The sequence below is a fragment of the Triticum aestivum genome, chromosome 5D (assembly GCF_018294505.1).
Source record: "Triticum aestivum cultivar Chinese Spring chromosome 5D, IWGSC CS RefSeq v2.1, whole genome shotgun sequence".
Taxonomy (NCBI): domain Eukaryota; kingdom Viridiplantae; phylum Streptophyta; class Magnoliopsida; order Poales; family Poaceae; genus Triticum; species Triticum aestivum.
The window spans coordinates 39,263,003-39,269,532 of NC_057808.1; the positions used below are offsets into that span (position 1 = coordinate 39,263,003).

Here is a 6,530-nt window from a genome sequence, read left to right on the forward strand (position 1 = left end):
AAGTGAAAATCATTCATTTTCAAAGAGAAAATGAATACTTTGCCTTTGAGAAAAATATCCCCATGGCATTATTTTGAGATATATGAGGGCAAGAGATGTTTTTGTGGGTGGTTGGAGTCACTTGGGTGAAAATCAAATGAATGCCCAAGTGCTAAGTCCAAAGGAGTTAATTCAAAAATCCAAATTTAAACCAAACATGCAATAAACTCCACACAGAGAAAAGTGGCAAAAACCAGGGTGTCACATTAATAGGCCCGATGTGATGTTGGGCCACATATGGCCCATGGATTTCGTCTGAGGTTAACAGGCCGAAAAATGCAACAGGCTGGAAGTGGCCCAAATCTACAGTGGGCCTCTAACAGGCCGAATGTCAGACATGGCGGAATATGACCCAATTCCTTCACGGTCTTTTATGGGCCAAAAGTTTCATTAGGCAATAAATGGGCCCACATGTAGCAGTACCTTTAATAGGCCAGAAACACACCGGGCCGTAATTTGGCCCAAATACTTAGCGGACTATTAATGGGCCAGAATTGACCATGGGTCGCAATGATGAGAAATGTAGAACGGGCCAATGACGGGCTGATTTGATACTATACCTATGGGCCTTACTGCGAATGGGTCGTCTGCAAGTAGGTTGTTAATGGGCCAGCCCACTAATTTTGACTGGGTTGGCCTTTTTAACATAAATGGGCCGCTGTTGGGCCTTGCCACGTATCGACGTATCACAGGCGCCTCCTGCCCATTGGGCAGTTGACATCTGTCCCAACGCGGAGCTAACACGTGGTTGCTACGGCCAATGAGAATTTTACATGTGGAAAATCCCTATTGGTCCAGGCTTTTAACGGGTTACCGGATCCAAACTGGAACTTGGTAGCATAATGGGACCCCTTACGGTGGAAGCCACGTGTCGGTTACCCTTGACGAAAGCACTTCCATGACGCGCCATTTATCGTCATGGAAGTGGACACTTCCGTGATGACAATTTTGGTATTGTCATGGAACACTTCTACGACAGCACAGGTATGTCTATCCTGATTCTGTCATAAAATCGTCATGGATGTACATGCCTGACAGAAAATGTGACCTACCGTGACAAACACGTATCATCACGAAAGTGTTTTTCTGTAGTGAATACTAAACTCCTCCCCAGCAATGGCGCGAGAAAAAGGGCTTCATACCCCCTTTTATCGATCCGGTATTGCAACGGAAAAGAGTATCTCACACCTATTTCTCCAATGGTGAACCTGGGTTACCGAACCCGCGAGAGGAAGATTCCCTTGAAGCGATGGTCTCTAGCGAGCTTTTATCAAAGTGTCAAATCCAGCTTTTGACCGGATCAGCAAGCAAATAGTGATTCAAACACTTATAATAAAAAAGATGTACGAGTATGAGGTCTTATGCTTACAACGTTGTATTTGCGCTGGGATCAAATAAGATATTAATTTGTGCACTGGAAGTCACCCATTGAGATGTGCTTGTTTCAAATCGAAGTTGGGGATGTGTCCAAATAACATCTTCACTGCCACGAGTCTTGCATAAAAAAATTAGTTATCTTACCGCAGGCCCTATCCGTCATGCAGGGTTGCCTCAATAATTAAGATAATGAAATCAGACAAAAGCTTTGGGCGTTTAATGACTACACCTCATTTTGCCCAAGGATATGATCCATGGTACCCTACTGAACCTTAATGTCAACGATGTTTGGTATAACACTTCACAGTATCCTAGCTCCTAGCCTCACCGGTGCTCGATCTCCATGATCCTGGGTACCTGCAGGGATGAAGATCGCGGACAAGAGAAGAGACATCTTCATGGAACAATTTTATTTCACACATGCGGGACGTTATGTCAAAGTCTTCGATTGACCCCCTCAACAAATACCTTGGGTTGCAAGGCTTATGCCTCAACCCATACCTTACGGAACTACTCACACATGGAGATCAGATTGCGGGAAGAAAACATTGACGAACACATCTTGAGATTGACTGATTGCAATATGTCTTACAATGGATGCCTCGTGCGATGCAAGATTACACGTATGAATGGGATGGAAGAGTACTATGGTGGTTGTGGAGATGGCTATGGTGATGGCGGTGGCTAGGGTTTGTGGATGAGGATGGTGATGAAGAGGTTCTGGCTTCTGTGCTCGTCCCCTTGTTGTCATTTCGATGGGGACCCTTTGATGAAAGTTGTTCAGGTGGATGATTTGCCTCGAAATCGACACCCAACAGGCACTCATACGGGCACTCGCGCCCTGGAATGTCGTCTTTTGTGCTATCTTCCCGCAGACGCTTCCTGTTGATTCCTTCTTCCTCCATTCTCCTTCTATTCCATTTCCACATGTGATTTCTTCCCTTTTTAGCCCATTTCCTGTGGACACACATCAAAGAGAGGATTTGTGGAATCCTTTGCATTCATTAGTCATTAGTACCAATATCGGAGCGAATATGTGTTTTTAACTCTAGTGGAAAAACGGTTAGCCACAACTATCGTTAGTGACGCGCCACTTCCAATCAAAGCCAGCACTATCTTTTCCAATATTGCTGGCGTAGGACAAATCAGCACGCCAGCTTCACATGCTTAGTGTTAGTGTTGTTTCTTCTTTATTGAAACGCCACAAATCTATTGGCCCATAAGCACTCACCGTTTGGAACGCACTGGTGGCGTTGCTCTTCTTTGCACGTCATAGTTAATTTGTTAGTGCTGGCGTCCGTCTGTTTTGCACGCTAGAAACATTTTTTCCATTTGATCAAGTGTTTTAAGTATTTAATTATTATACTAGTCACAAAATAATAATAAAATTATATTATGCTTTTTGTCATCATTAATTTTACTATTTTTTATCAATTTAGGAATTTTATTTCTTTGCTACCAGTTCAAATTTTGAGTCTTTTATTTTGCCAAGTCTTTCATTAATCTTAGTCTTTTTATATTTGGCCTGTTATTAGCTATGGCGTTGCCCTTTTTCCCAAAGCCAGCGATAACCTATCTGAGTCAACTTAGTAAAAGACCTAAGTCACTGCTCCCTTTCATTTCACACCCGTCCCCCTGGACCAAAGCCGTCGCCGCCGCTGTCCCGCCGGCACCAAGGTTAGATCCACTACTCCTCCCATCGCATCTCCTTCCTCTCCACTCTTCCACGTCCTCCATTCGCGGACACGCCACACGGCCAGGATCCATTGGCATTCATGTAGTTGATTAGGGGATTGCTTAAATTTGTTTGGAAATTTTAGTATATATATCATGGATTGCTTTGTGTCATGTAGAATCCAAAGTTAGTTGCATGGATTGCTTTGTGTAGAAATTGTAGTGATAATCCGATTGCTATTGTGTAGAATCCAATATTTATAATGCATTTTGAGTATAATCCGATTACTTGTGTGTCTCCCTTCGCGGATTTTGTTTATTTGTGTATGCAATTAGTAGTGTAGAAATATAAACTTAGTTTTCAATATGTTTTGTGTGAAAATGAACTCCAATTAATTATGTTTGGTATAAATTTATTTACTAGTGTACAAAGTGTATATATACTTAGTTTCAATTATATTTTATGTAAAATGGCGCAGCCACCACCATATCGAGTGTGCAAGTCAAGGTGTGCAACCAACCTTGCAACTGGCACGCTGTTTGGCATCTACTTCGAGCCGTACTTTGTTCCTGCAGCGGTAACGCATTACATGAACCTTCTAACAATTTGTTCTTTTGTTTTTTTGCTATTTCTCGTAATGCAATGTGTTTGTTTTTTAGTTTTTTTTCACAGATCGTCCCTTGCAATGTGAGATTGGAGTTCAATGAGCTCGGTACCGAAGACACTGTGATATTCGACGCTCCAGGGGGCCTACACTATGGAGGTCCACAAGGGACGAAAAATATCCCAGATTGGAGGAGATGAATGGAATCGTTTCATCGCCCACATGCATCTCACTGGGGTTGAACTTATCAGCTTCTCCTTCAGAAGACAAACTCCAAGGTTGGCTGTTATCTACATCAATTCAGAGGACGAAGATGATGACCCACTTGATGAAGCCCTCTATGCCAAAAGGATCAGGCTAAGTGAGGACGAAACGGGCCACCTCTGGTACATACTTCCTCCACGTGAAGACTACGTCGGGATGCCATTCGGGACCCTCCTGACAAGGACAAATGTTAATCGACATGTCATGGTATGTTACTTGTTAGTGTAGAAATTTGATATGCTATAGTGTTGAAATTTGATGATATATTTGCTTAGTTGTGACATGCTTGTACTAATGTTGGCATATGCTTAGTGTGTAGTAATGTGATATGCTTAGTGTACTAATGTGTTGTGATATATATATATATATATATATATATATATATATATATATTATATATATATATATATATATATATATATATATATATATGCTTAGTGTAGAATTTTGAGGATATGCTTAGTGTCTAGTAATGTGATATGCATGCTTAGTGTAGAACGTGCTGAATATGCTCTTAGTGTGTAGTAATGTGACATGCTCATTTACCATATTTGTTTTTTTCCAGAAATTACCTAAGAGGCTAAGTGAGAGCTGTGGCATCGAGCTGGATGAAGCAGGCATTGCTGGGCTCCATCACGAACTGTGCTTACGCAGTGGACACGAACGGTCGCACTGTGTTCAGCGCCGCGGGGTGGAACAACTTCCTTGCTGGAAAGAATCTCCAGGTTGGACAGGCCGTCTTAGTCACCATCAGGAACACCCACTGTCATGGCTTGACAATGATGGTGGTCATCGACCTCATTTAGAACTATGTGTGTGGCGGGGCAGTACATGAATGAACTGCTTATGTATTAGCATTATGTACTAGTACTGTTTTAGCTCATAATGTTTCTATGAACTGGTTATGTTTGTGAGATCTAGCTAGCAGGCACTTAAATATTAACTCGTAATGTTCTATTATTTGGTATTGTTCTACTATGTAATGTTATATAGTATGTACTTAGTTTTAATGTGAAATGCTAAATGTTACATGGTGTTGAAAAACCTTTTTTCACACGAAACGTTCATGGCGTGCAAATTACATTGCGCGCCGCTAGGTGAGTGAATATAGTGGTGGTGTTGCAAACATCGCACGCCAGCAACACGTATAATACTGCTGGCTTAGCCTCCAGCGCCACCACTACTTCTTAACAATGGCACCATATTGGTGGCGTCGAGCTTCTACACCAGCAAGGTTGTTTTTGGCACACCATAGCTAGGCTTTTCCGCACTAGTGTAATTAAAATATCTCGGCCTAAACGAAGGTGAAATGAGTGTAAAAATATCACTCATCATTGGTCCACAACCTTAGGGTCTCTCCTGGAATCACAGAAATATGCTCGGCCGTCCCGGGGCATTAGTGCGATGACGATCCAATGCTCATTGTTGCGCAAAACAATTGAACAGAATCACATGAATGAGATTGACATCGAAGTAGTCAGGTATATATGTGCAAGCATAAAGGAATAAACTTACATTTCGAAGTAAGGCACGATAAGTTGTGCTTGTGCCGAGGACTATGAAGAATGGTCTTGCGAAGGTAAGTCGCGATAAGACACTAGCCTTATTAGAATACACATTGCCACAATGCATGATATACGGATCAAGGAAGGCCACTTCTTCATTCCGGAGTAATGGATTTGTAGCATGCCAGAGCGACTAAAGCCTCATTATAGACGGCCTGACTATGTCCATGTAGAAAATATTGTTGTTGACCACACTATCGAAGCCGAGATATAATTTATCAGCAGGGAACGTGTCTACAAATCTAGGACCGTCTATAACATTGCCGGTGTAATACATCTCACCCTTTCCTGACCTAGCTACTAAGTCTTTGTGTAGAAGCTAAATTTCAATGCTAAGTGCACACAACATGTGTTGTGGTAACATAGGTTCACCTAACATAAACATTCGCCATACACATGAACTGGTAGGGACATTCACCACATTTTCTTCTCGTGCCTTATTGGCGATAGGTTCATTGGCTGATTTCTTCTGTCGCTTTCTGCCCTTTTTTCGACGCGGAGCTGAGAGGTCCATAGAAGATGGTTCTCCAGAATCCATTTGTTACATTTGCTAAAATTTAATGGGGCAATAATGAGTCATAAAGCATAGAAAACAAAAAATGAAAGAGAACTTTGACATGATCTTCGCTCAAAAGAGGAGAAAATGAGTGCCAGAAATTAGGCAAAATGGAAATGAATCGATGTTTCGACATGACATTGGCACTCATGTTAATACCTGCAAATATAAGCCATCTACACTAGAATGGATCCTAGGCAAAAAATGAAAGAAAACATTTGACATGACATTTGCTAAAAACAGCACATAACAAGTACCAGAAATTTAGCGAACAAAAATGAATCAACATTTCGCGAAAACATTGGCATTCATGTCAATACCTGCAACTATAAGCAAACCACGCTACAATGAATCCTAGGCAAAATATGAAACAAATAATTCGACATGACATTTGCTAAAAATAAGACTTAACAAGTGCCAGAACTCGGCGAAATGGAAATGAATTACATT

The 6,530-nt window shown here is 41.5% G+C and overlaps 1 pseudogene; it reads left to right on the plus strand.

Annotated features, from left to right (window-relative positions):
• Positions 1-3,848: 3,848 nt before the first annotated feature.
• Positions 3,849-4,765, plus strand: LOC123126326 (uncharacterized; annotated as a pseudogene).
• The last annotated feature ends 1,765 nt before the right edge of the window (positions 4,766-6,530 follow it).